Below are 10,489 nucleotides of genomic sequence, written 5' to 3' on the forward strand. Positions count from 1 at the left end.
TGGACTCTGTGGAATTAACAGCATCCAATCTAGGAGGACGAACACTTTACCCATACGAAGGCCAATTAAACAGAATGGGCAGCCGGGCACAGTGGCTCACGCTTGTAGTCCCAGTATTTTAGGAGGCCAAGGTGGGTGGATCACGAGGTCAGGAGTTCAAGACCAGCCTGACCAACATGGTGAAACCTTGTCTCAACTAAAAACACAAAAATTAGCTGGATGTGGTGGTGCATGCCTGTAATCCCAGTTACTCATGAGGCTGAGAGAGAATTGCTTGAACCTGGGAGGCGGGGGTTGCAGTGAGCTGAGATTGTGTCACTACACTGTAGCTTGGTTGACAGAGCGAGACTCCATCTCAAAAAAAAAAAAAAAAAAAAAAGGCATACATTTGTCCAATATGCTTCCTCTTTCAGAAGAAATTAGAACAGAGAATAGAATGGCACTAAACTTTCTAGTGAGTAACAAAGCATCAAGGAATCAAGTCAATAAGGAAACGAATGAGGCAATTAGGTATTGTTGACAATAGCTTCTGTTATATTTTAAAAGGTGTTAGCTATTTTTAGATCAGGTAGACAAATATATTTTTGATTGTTTGTCTAGCTTTCAGTTTCCTGGAGTATAAATCATCTAGGATATTTTAATTTGAATAAGTTTAAAGCAGTCAAAGTTTTTTTTAAAATCAAACATATAAATAACCTTCATTTCAAAGTTTAAAGTTTAAGAAGTATTACACTTGAGCTCCTGTATACTATTTATAAAGAATGACAAATCTTGCTTAGAACAAGCCTATTTTTTTAAGAAGAAATTGGACTTCCAGCAATGCTATCATTATTAAAATCCTGTTTTAAAAGATACATACTACTCTCCACTCCATAATTATTATTCACACTTAATTATGTAAATATATTGTATTAGAGATTCAATGTTTTAATTTTCAATTACCATTTGTTTATAATAAGTTAGCATATGTATTGAGTTTAAATGTAAACTCTACTTTTAATATTATACTTATTATCATAACTAAAAATGCATCATAACTGATACCTTCTGCAGACCTAGGTAGACTTAATGGAAGAGTAGAAGAGTAGTTAATATTTAACAACATTTCAAGTAAATACACATAAAACTATATAATTATCCCTCATCTTCATCTCTATGATTTTTTTCTTTAATCAGTTAACTGTCAACCTTGCAACTTTCATATCAACTCTAAGAAAAGAAGAGGTCGTTGTTCACTCACTAAAGAGCAATGTAAATAATGTTTATTTTACTGTATACAGTGATAGATGTGTATAATTATTTATTTCATTAATTGGTTTAAATATTTCATCCTATTGACCCAGAGGGCATTTTAATTACATGGGAAACCAACAGCAGCCTCTCCCTTGAAAAACAGTAAATCAAAAACAGTATCACATCCCTGGAGGGAAGCCAGAGATTAGTGCCACCCTCAGGGACTTGAAAGACACGGAGAGGTGATTCCACTCCCTGTTCAAATCTCCTGTTTGGCCTGTGCAGAAGACAAATGGATCTTGGAGAACGACTGTGGATTATCATAAGCTTACCCAAGTGTAACTCCAATTGCAGCTGCTGTACCAGATGTGGTTTCGTTGCTTGAGCAAATTACCACATCTCCTGGTACCTGGTATGCAGCCATTGATTTGGCAAATGCCTTTTTCTCCATTCCTGTCCAGAAGGCCCACCAGAAGCAATTTGCCTTCAGCTGGCAAAGCCAGCAATAAACCATTACTGTCCTACTTCAGGGGTATATCAACTTTCCAGCTTTGTGCCATAATCTTGTTTGCAGAGATCTTGTTTTTCCCTTCCACAGGATATCACACTGGTCCATTGCATTGATGACATTATGCTGATTGGATCCAGTGAGTGATAAGTAGCAAACACACTGTACTTATGGCTGAGACATTTAAATGCCAGGAGATGGGAAATAAATCTGACTAAAATTCAGGGACCTTCTTCCTCAGTAAAATTTCTAGGGGTCCAGTGGTTGGGGCCTGTTGAGATATGCCTTCTAAGGTAAAGGGTAAGTTGCTACCTTTGGCCCCTCCTACAACCAAGAGGCACAATGCCTAGTGGGCCTACTTGGATTTTGGAGGCAACACATTCATCATTTGGGTATGTTACTCTGGCCCATTTATCAAGTGACCCAAAAGGCTGCCAGCTTTGAGTGGAATCCAGAACAGAAGAAGGCTCTGCAGCAGGTCCAGGCTGCTGCGCAAGTCTACTACTCCACAACAGAGGTAAGGAAGAGTATGGGTGGAACACACGAGATCCCTTAGGGCATCTCTTAGTATTACCATGCCCTGTGATTAAGGTCAATGGGAAACCACAAGAGCCCAATCTGGGCAGGACTACAAATAGCTCCAGACTCTTTAGAAATGAAGGTTTGAGGTCACTTCACCAGGTAAAGAACCATGACTACTGAGGTGCTTGCTGAAGGCAAAAGGAATATAGAATGAGTAGTAGAAGAAAGTAGTCATCAATACCAGCTACGGCCACATGACCAATTGCAGAAAAGAGGACTATAATTATAATGAGTATTTCCTTCTTATTTTGTTAAGAGCATGTTTGTGCATGTGCGCACTTGTACTAACATATCTTCATTTTATTTCCTTTCTTTTTTCTTTGTCATGTGACATAAGATTTATTGACTTCATATGAGAATTTAAGTGTTGTTAACTTTATGTAATAGCATCTGGGTTGGAGATGGATGTGTTTCAGTTGTATAAAGGATAGCTGTATAATGTTAGGCATAATTATGACTTTATTATTGTCTTTATTTGAAGATTATGTGTGATTTCAGGAGGCGTATATGGGTTCAAGTCGACAAGGAGTAGACTTGTGATGGTTATTATGGAATGTCGATTTGATTGGATTGAAGGATGAAAAGTATTGTTCCGGGTGTGTCTGTGAGGGTGTTGCTAAAGGAGATTAACATTTGAGTCAGTGGACTGGGAGAGGCAGACACACCCTCAATCTGGGTGGGCACCGTCTTGTCAGCTGCCAGTGTGGCTAGGATAAAGCAGGCAGAGGAACGTGGAAGGACCAGACTGGCTAAGTCTTCCAGCCTTCATCTTTCTCCTGTGCTGGATGCTTCCTGTCCTCAAACGCTGGACACCAAGGTTTGCCGGTGGCACTTGGCCCTTTGACCACAGACTGAAGGCTGCACTGTCAGCTTCCCTATTTTTGAGGTTTTGGGACACAGACTGGCTTCCTTCTCCTCAGCTTGCAGACGGCCTACTATGGGACTTCACCTTGTGATCGTGTAAGTCAATACTCCTTAATAAACTCTCTTTCATATGTACATCTATGTTATTAGTCCTGTCCCTCTAGAGAACCCTGACTAATACAGAGCTAGATTTAGGACTCATGCTTGGGTTTGTGTGACAATGACAAGGAAGAGTCGTACAATGCAATTTCAGTGGGTTCTCCCAGAAAATCCCTATGTTCTATGTGATTAAAAATTGAATGCAATTTAAAAATAGTCAAATCATAATGAATTTAAATATAGTGTTCAGAAATTCTGAGTGATGAATATGGATAGTTTGAGGAAGAAGAGATTGGGTCATTCAGCCACTTAATTTTGTCTAGTAGGATAGGACTTGATAAAAGAAAAACTTCAGACAAATTAAATTTAAAGGAGTTTAATTGAGCAATGAGTGATTCACAAATCAAACAGCCCCCAAATCACAGCAGAGTCACATAGACTCCAGCACAGCCACAGTCATGTGGTGGAAGAAGATTTATAAACGAAAAAAGAAAAATGATGTACAGAAATTGGAAGTGAGGTACACAATGGCTGGACTGGTTACACCTTGGCGTTTGCCTTATTTGAACACAGAATGAACACTCAGCAGTGTGTAAACGGTTGAAGTATGGTGGCTGGGATTGGCCAGGACTTAGCTACTGTTACAGGCACATATTCCTAAGGTAGATTTTTAATCTTCTCTGACTCTTAAGCTAGGTTATGGTTCATCCACAACGACTCAAATATAGAAGTACAGAGTCCTTCTCAGGTGATATTTAGTTTGCTTTAACAGACTGTACACTTAAACTGTACAGAAATCATATCAATTGAAAATTAGTAAAAGTAACCAAGAATATATACTCTGGATAACAATAGGGTGATTCTACCATCTTCAAATAATGCCTACAAACTTATGGGAATAGACAGAAACTACTTTTGGGAAGCTCAAAGCCACAACTGAAAAATATAGATGAGAATAACAGAAAGGCAGATTACAGAATAAGAAAGAACTTTCGAACAACTCTTCCAGTTCAACAATGGAACAAACTGACTGTGAAGTTAATGGCCTTCCCAGAACTGGAAGGAATGGATAAAGAAACTTGTATTTATTAGACAAATATTCTTCTGGTCTCTATAATGGGAATGTTAACTGTATTACCTTGCAGAATCCCTAGAACCACATGAAATGCCTAATCTTACCCTCATTTAAATGAGGAAAACAGACTCAGAAGGTTTCCCCAGATCTCAGAGCTAAGAATTGCAGAGAATATGTAAATTAGCCAAATGTATCTGACTCCTAAGTGTATAGTGCAAAGACTGCAACAAGTAGAAATGGGTTGGGCACCTACTAAAAACATCATAAAAGAGATTCGTTCCCTAGCTGATGACAAGTAGACTAGATGATCATTACAGTCTTTTTAAAGTTTGAAATAGGATGACTTGTTAAGGGAAAGAGGTTTAAGTTTAATTTCAATCTGACATGCAAATTTTTTGCAAGCCTACTCTATTTAACTGCCTCCAGGACTGGTTAATAATATCACTGGTATTACATATAGAATATACAATATACTGACTATTTCACTGGTATTAAATATAAAATATATATTACCTGTATTATATATTAAATGTATATATATACAAGATATACATATATATCATATATGTATATATCATGTACATATATATCAGATATATATCACACATATATTTGCTATATAATATAGGTGAGATGTATACTATTATATATAATATATGCTATTTATATATAAATATTTTATATAATATATAATAAATGTTATATACATCACCTGTATTATATAGCAAATATATGTACATAAAATGCACATATATAAACATATATTTGTGTGCATATGTGTACATAAATGTGTGTGTGTGTGTGTGTGTGTGTGTATATAATCACTGGAGCTATCCTGCCTGACGTGGACTTTTTGATGGAGGTTAGCATTCTTCCAAGAAAATTTTCAACATAAAAGCCCACTGAGCTTTACTTGCCTAACACCATCTTTCACAGCTTTGTCAACTTCATGAGTAGTAATCCCTCAGCTGAAGGAATGGTCAGAATCAGTGAGCCATTCCTTGTGTAGAAATTGACAGCAAGGCACAACACAGCCCACACTAATTAGGAATATAAAACTCAGAATTCTTACAGTAATTGGCGAGTCTCCAAGTAAGCTGAGGGTTACTGACAAAAGTTGCTTGTTTTGCACTCTGTCTCATTTAAAGATGGAAACTTCTCCTAGATATTGCTTTATGGACTTTTGCATATGCATGTGCAAAAAGTATTTTTCTTATAAGCCATTAAAACGACATCATATTTAGCATTAGATTTTGAAATTTCAGTGAAGCATTTCCTTCTAAAACAGTTTACTTGAAATCAAAGCATGCTTCAGGTAACACGTAGCGCAGGTTGTGCTTTGTGAAATGGCATTTGGGTATAAGCCTGAATGATGTGATGAACCGTGTATACAGAGAGCTGGAATGAGCAAAGAAGGAGAGATGAAGGAACTTAACTAGAAAAGGTACCAAATGCTTTAATAGTAGTTGTATTTGTTGTTCAAAAATTAAAACACAAACTGATTTTTATTTTTCTTCTTGAAATATGTTCTCAATGCAAGCAAACGCAACTGTGGAGAAACAAAGAAAAATAAGTAAAAATAGGTTTAAAATGACCGTTTTCAGATAGCATTTCATTTGGTTGGAAGACAGAAAAAAAAAATCATAGAAGCAGAAAGAGGGTATTTTTGTACTCCCCAAGTACAAAAATGAGCAAAGAAGGGAGAGCAAGAATGATTCATGTTTAATAGCAAGTGGAATGAGGCTTTTAAAATCTTTCCCTGCTACTACTCTAACTTGAACCTTCCCAACTGCATGAAATAAGGTAACCTATTTTCTCAATAACCCTGCTATACTTATTTCAATTTGTTATGTAATCTTTTATTTTTCAGCTGCATTTACAACGATTACAGTCAAAGGACACGTCAGTCTTCTAACAGACCTTTATGTTCTCTGTCTCAGTAAATATATTAGAAGTGGCTGTGCTGGTATATCTATCACTTAGGCATATGCGTTCCCAGTCCTCTTTGTCTCCTGCATGCATAATCTCAATTTTCCTTTGCCAGGGAACAGTCCTGCCTTTGGCTGAGTCAGAACATCTGGATCCTGATCTCATGGCCCTTGGAAGATAAGCAGAAAATAAAATTGTCCTGAATTCCCAATGTCTTCCCTAATAAGCATTTTATAAGAGAATTATAGTCTCTTCGGGGAATGGAAAATGATTGAAATGACCACATTCAATCCTAGACTAAAGCTGTAATTCTGATCTGAGAAAGAGGAGCAGGACTGCAAGCAGTTCAGGGGGCCCTGACATTCGTGCTGAAACTGAAGGAGCGACAACAAGAATCAATCAGAAAAAGATTAAAACTTTTGGCACTCAGAAAAAGATTTATCTTGGCAAATTAGCAAATTTTCATCAAATCACTGAAACAAGTCTATTTGGGAAACATGAAATGCTGGATTACAAAATTTTAACCGACCCTCTTTACATGCAAAGAAGAAAACATCCGGTTAGCAGAAATTCCTCTAATGTATCCTCAAGGTTAGAAAATGTGGCTATATAAAGCCGATATTTTTCTGTTTAGAAGAAAAATAGTAAATTATTATAGTAATTAGATAATTTAAACATCTAAGCTAATCTACTGGTTCAAATTAAACACACATTCCACACAACTCTCTTTTGCACCGTCAAGCCAGTGACATTTGGGTGGAGAAGCTATCTGACACAAAAAGAGTAGAGACATGCTTCATTTTGTTCTCATTAACTCTTCAAATAATTTGTTAAAACCACATGATAATGAAAAATAATGTACTTTATACATGTGAGTAATCATCTACTACTCCTTAGGTTGTTACCTCCATTCTCTCATGTTGTTCTTTTCAAGAATTTAAAATGATAAAAAAAGCTGCAAGAGCAGTAAAAATAATATTTCTTACTCCCTGCACCTAGATTCCCCAATTTCCAACATTTTGCCATGTTTTCTATGCCAGTCGATTTCCCTCTCTCACATACACATGCACACACAAACACACATATGTGTACCTTTTAAAATATGACCACAAATTATTTGACAATTATCCTCATGAAATGTGAGGTTTTTTATTCCCATTGGGACTGTGAAGAACAAATAAGTGGAACTGACAATAGAATAGGTCAGTCAAACACCCTAAGTTTATACTGTGACACCCTAGGCTAGGTCATAAAAAGCCTGATACTTGTGATGACTTTGTAATGTGTTAACTTGGCTAGACTGAACTTGCACTGCATATTCCAGAATTTCCTCTCGTGTGTGTTTCTATTTAGTGTGGAATTAAATAGACATTTCAGGACAAATGAAGATTGTAGGGTTATTTGGAGTAAGGAAGAAAAGGGGAGAAGCCATGTCACAGCTCATAGAGACTTTTCCTGATCTGCTAACTCATCTCACTGACTTGAAGCCATGGCTGTCTGCAACGTCTATCTTCCCCTAGGTCTTCCTTCACTTCTTTGACTTTTAGACCAGATGTGTGTGCGTGTGTGTGTGTGTGTCTTTGTCTTTATCTCCACGACAAAAAGGCCCAGCTTCTTCAGAATATACTTGTCAGTAGAGTCAGAGGCAGAACCAACTAGTGTGAATTTCAGTCTGTCCTCATGAGGTTCTAATTAGTGCTTGTGAGTTCTAGCTTGCCCTTGACTTCACCAACTTACATGCATGTTCCCTTCCTGACTTCCAGCTCTGTAGACTTCAACTCCAGCATCGGTTGTAAGATGACAGACTTTATAGAGGCTGCATAACCCACTTCCCCAATTGTGCAAAACCAAATTCTGGTAATGACATTATATATGTATATATTTGAAAAAATCTATTAATTTATGCATAAGTATGTATGCATGTGTATACATATACACACACACATATACATACACATATATACACACACATATATATACACATATATATACACACACACACATTTCTCCCTCTCTCTTCCTTTCTCTTACTTGATTTAAACAGAACAGAATTTGGTACCAGAGTGGTCCCAGAGAAATAGAATCTTAAGGATAAATTCTCCCCTTAATTAGTTCTGAATTTTCTGGCTGTAATTCTCTGTTTTGAGCATATTAAAGGCATAATGACCTTGTTTCCACTGGTAAAGGGGGACTAGTAGTAGTTCATGACATGCAGTGGCAAATATTTATCCAAAATATCATTTGTAGATACCTGTAATCGAGTACCTATAGAAGGCATGGCTCTGGGTAACAAAGTATTTGCTACATTAGAACATCTGGTCAAAATTAGCAGTATTATGGGTTTAGCTGGTGTATGAGCTTGCTAATGGGTACCATAACAAAGTACCACAACCTGAGTGCAACAGGAATTAAATCTGCTCTATATGACCCATAAACCCTCTAGTAGATAGAACTAGGATCAGTGTCTACAAATTAGAGGACGCCAATGTTTGGCTCAAATAATGAAAAACATTTTTAATGCTCAGAGCAATCCAAGGATAAAATAAGTTGTCTTCAAAGAACAATGAGTTTCCTTACTGAACATCTCCATGCTCTGGCTGAACAACTTGAAAAATACAGGAGTACGCTATAATGACGCACATCCAAGCATCATATTGTTTGTGAGCCTTTATAGCTTTTAATATCCTCGTCATTGACTCTGTGGCTAGCAGTTAGTGAGGACAGAGATTTTATATTTGCATCTATAAATCACATAAAGCATCTACAAAATAATGACTGTGTAAAACATATATTGAAATTGGTATTTTGAATTTATGATTTCAAGGTAAATACGATAAAGTTATACATATTATACACTAATTATAATATATCAGGAATATATAATTATTATTTTATCTTTTGTAAAAATGAAAAAGATTCAAAGTAAAATTCTCTCAATCGTGGTATTTGCTTTTATTATAAACATTATTTATTGTATGCATTAGCTATAACCAATATATTGTTGAGCAACAAACTGCACCAAAACGTAATAGCTTAAAATAAACAACATTTTTTTGTTTCTTACTTACCTGTGGGTTCACTGAATAGGTCTGCTGAGCTAGTGAGGCTTAGCTGCTCCCAACTGAGATTGCTCAAATATCTGTGATCAGGAGAAGAGTTGGCTAAAAACAGACTGTCTGGGATAGTTGGAACCATTAGGGTTTGTCCACATGTCTCATACTACAGCAAGCTAGCCTAAGGTTTTTCTTAGGTCTTGGTAGAGTCCCAAGAGACCAGAGACATGCAGGCTCCCCTAAGACCTAGGCTTGAAACTGGCACACCATCATTTCCAACATATTCTATGGGCCAAAGCAAGTCACATTGCCAGTACAGCAAATAGATTCTACCTCTTGATGAAAGATACAAAGTCAAATTGCCTAGGGCATGGATACCAAGAGAGCAGAAAAATGGGAAAACTTTAGCAATCAATCTGTCACACTGAAAAAAATGTTTTGACATGTCCTACTAGGTATACGGCAAGAATTGAACTGATATTATCTATTATATATGTAATACTTAATAATTAACTAATATTGATTATTAAAATTATTAATACAAGAAGTATAAATAGTTAATTTTAGAATGATTTACTTTGGTATTATTTAACTGCTAAATGGTTATGCTTTGCTGTATTTGCAAACTCAGTAGGAGAGCTGTATTGATTTTCATTTGCTGTATAACAAATTGTCTCAAATTTGGCAGTGTAAAAGAACATACATAGATTGTCTAACTATTTCCGTGGATTAGGAACCTGGGAATGGCCTGAGTCTTCCGCTTAGGGTTTCACAAGGCTGAAATTAAGGTGTTGACTGGGGCTGGAGTCTCATCTAAGGTTTTGGATACTCTTCCAAGGCCCTAAAGTCATTGGCAAATTTAACTTCTGTGTGATTATCTTGGTGACCTGCTACTCCAAGACCAGCAGGAGAGACAGTCCCTCACATCCAGACCCACTTTGAAAGGGTATGTCTGATTAGGCCTACTAAATATTCTCCACTTGATTACTTCAATCCAGCTGATTTGGAACCATAATTACATGTACAAATCCCCTTCACTTTTGTTATATAACATAATCATGGCAGTGACAGCTATCATATGTGCAGCTTTCTTCTGTAATTAAGGAAGGGGATAGATAAGGTATATACACGGGGGGCAGAGTTCTT

The sequence above is a fragment of the Macaca thibetana genome, chromosome 3 (genome assembly GCF_024542745.1).
Source record: "Macaca thibetana thibetana isolate TM-01 chromosome 3, ASM2454274v1, whole genome shotgun sequence".
NCBI lineage: Eukaryota > Metazoa > Chordata > Mammalia > Primates > Cercopithecidae > Macaca > Macaca thibetana.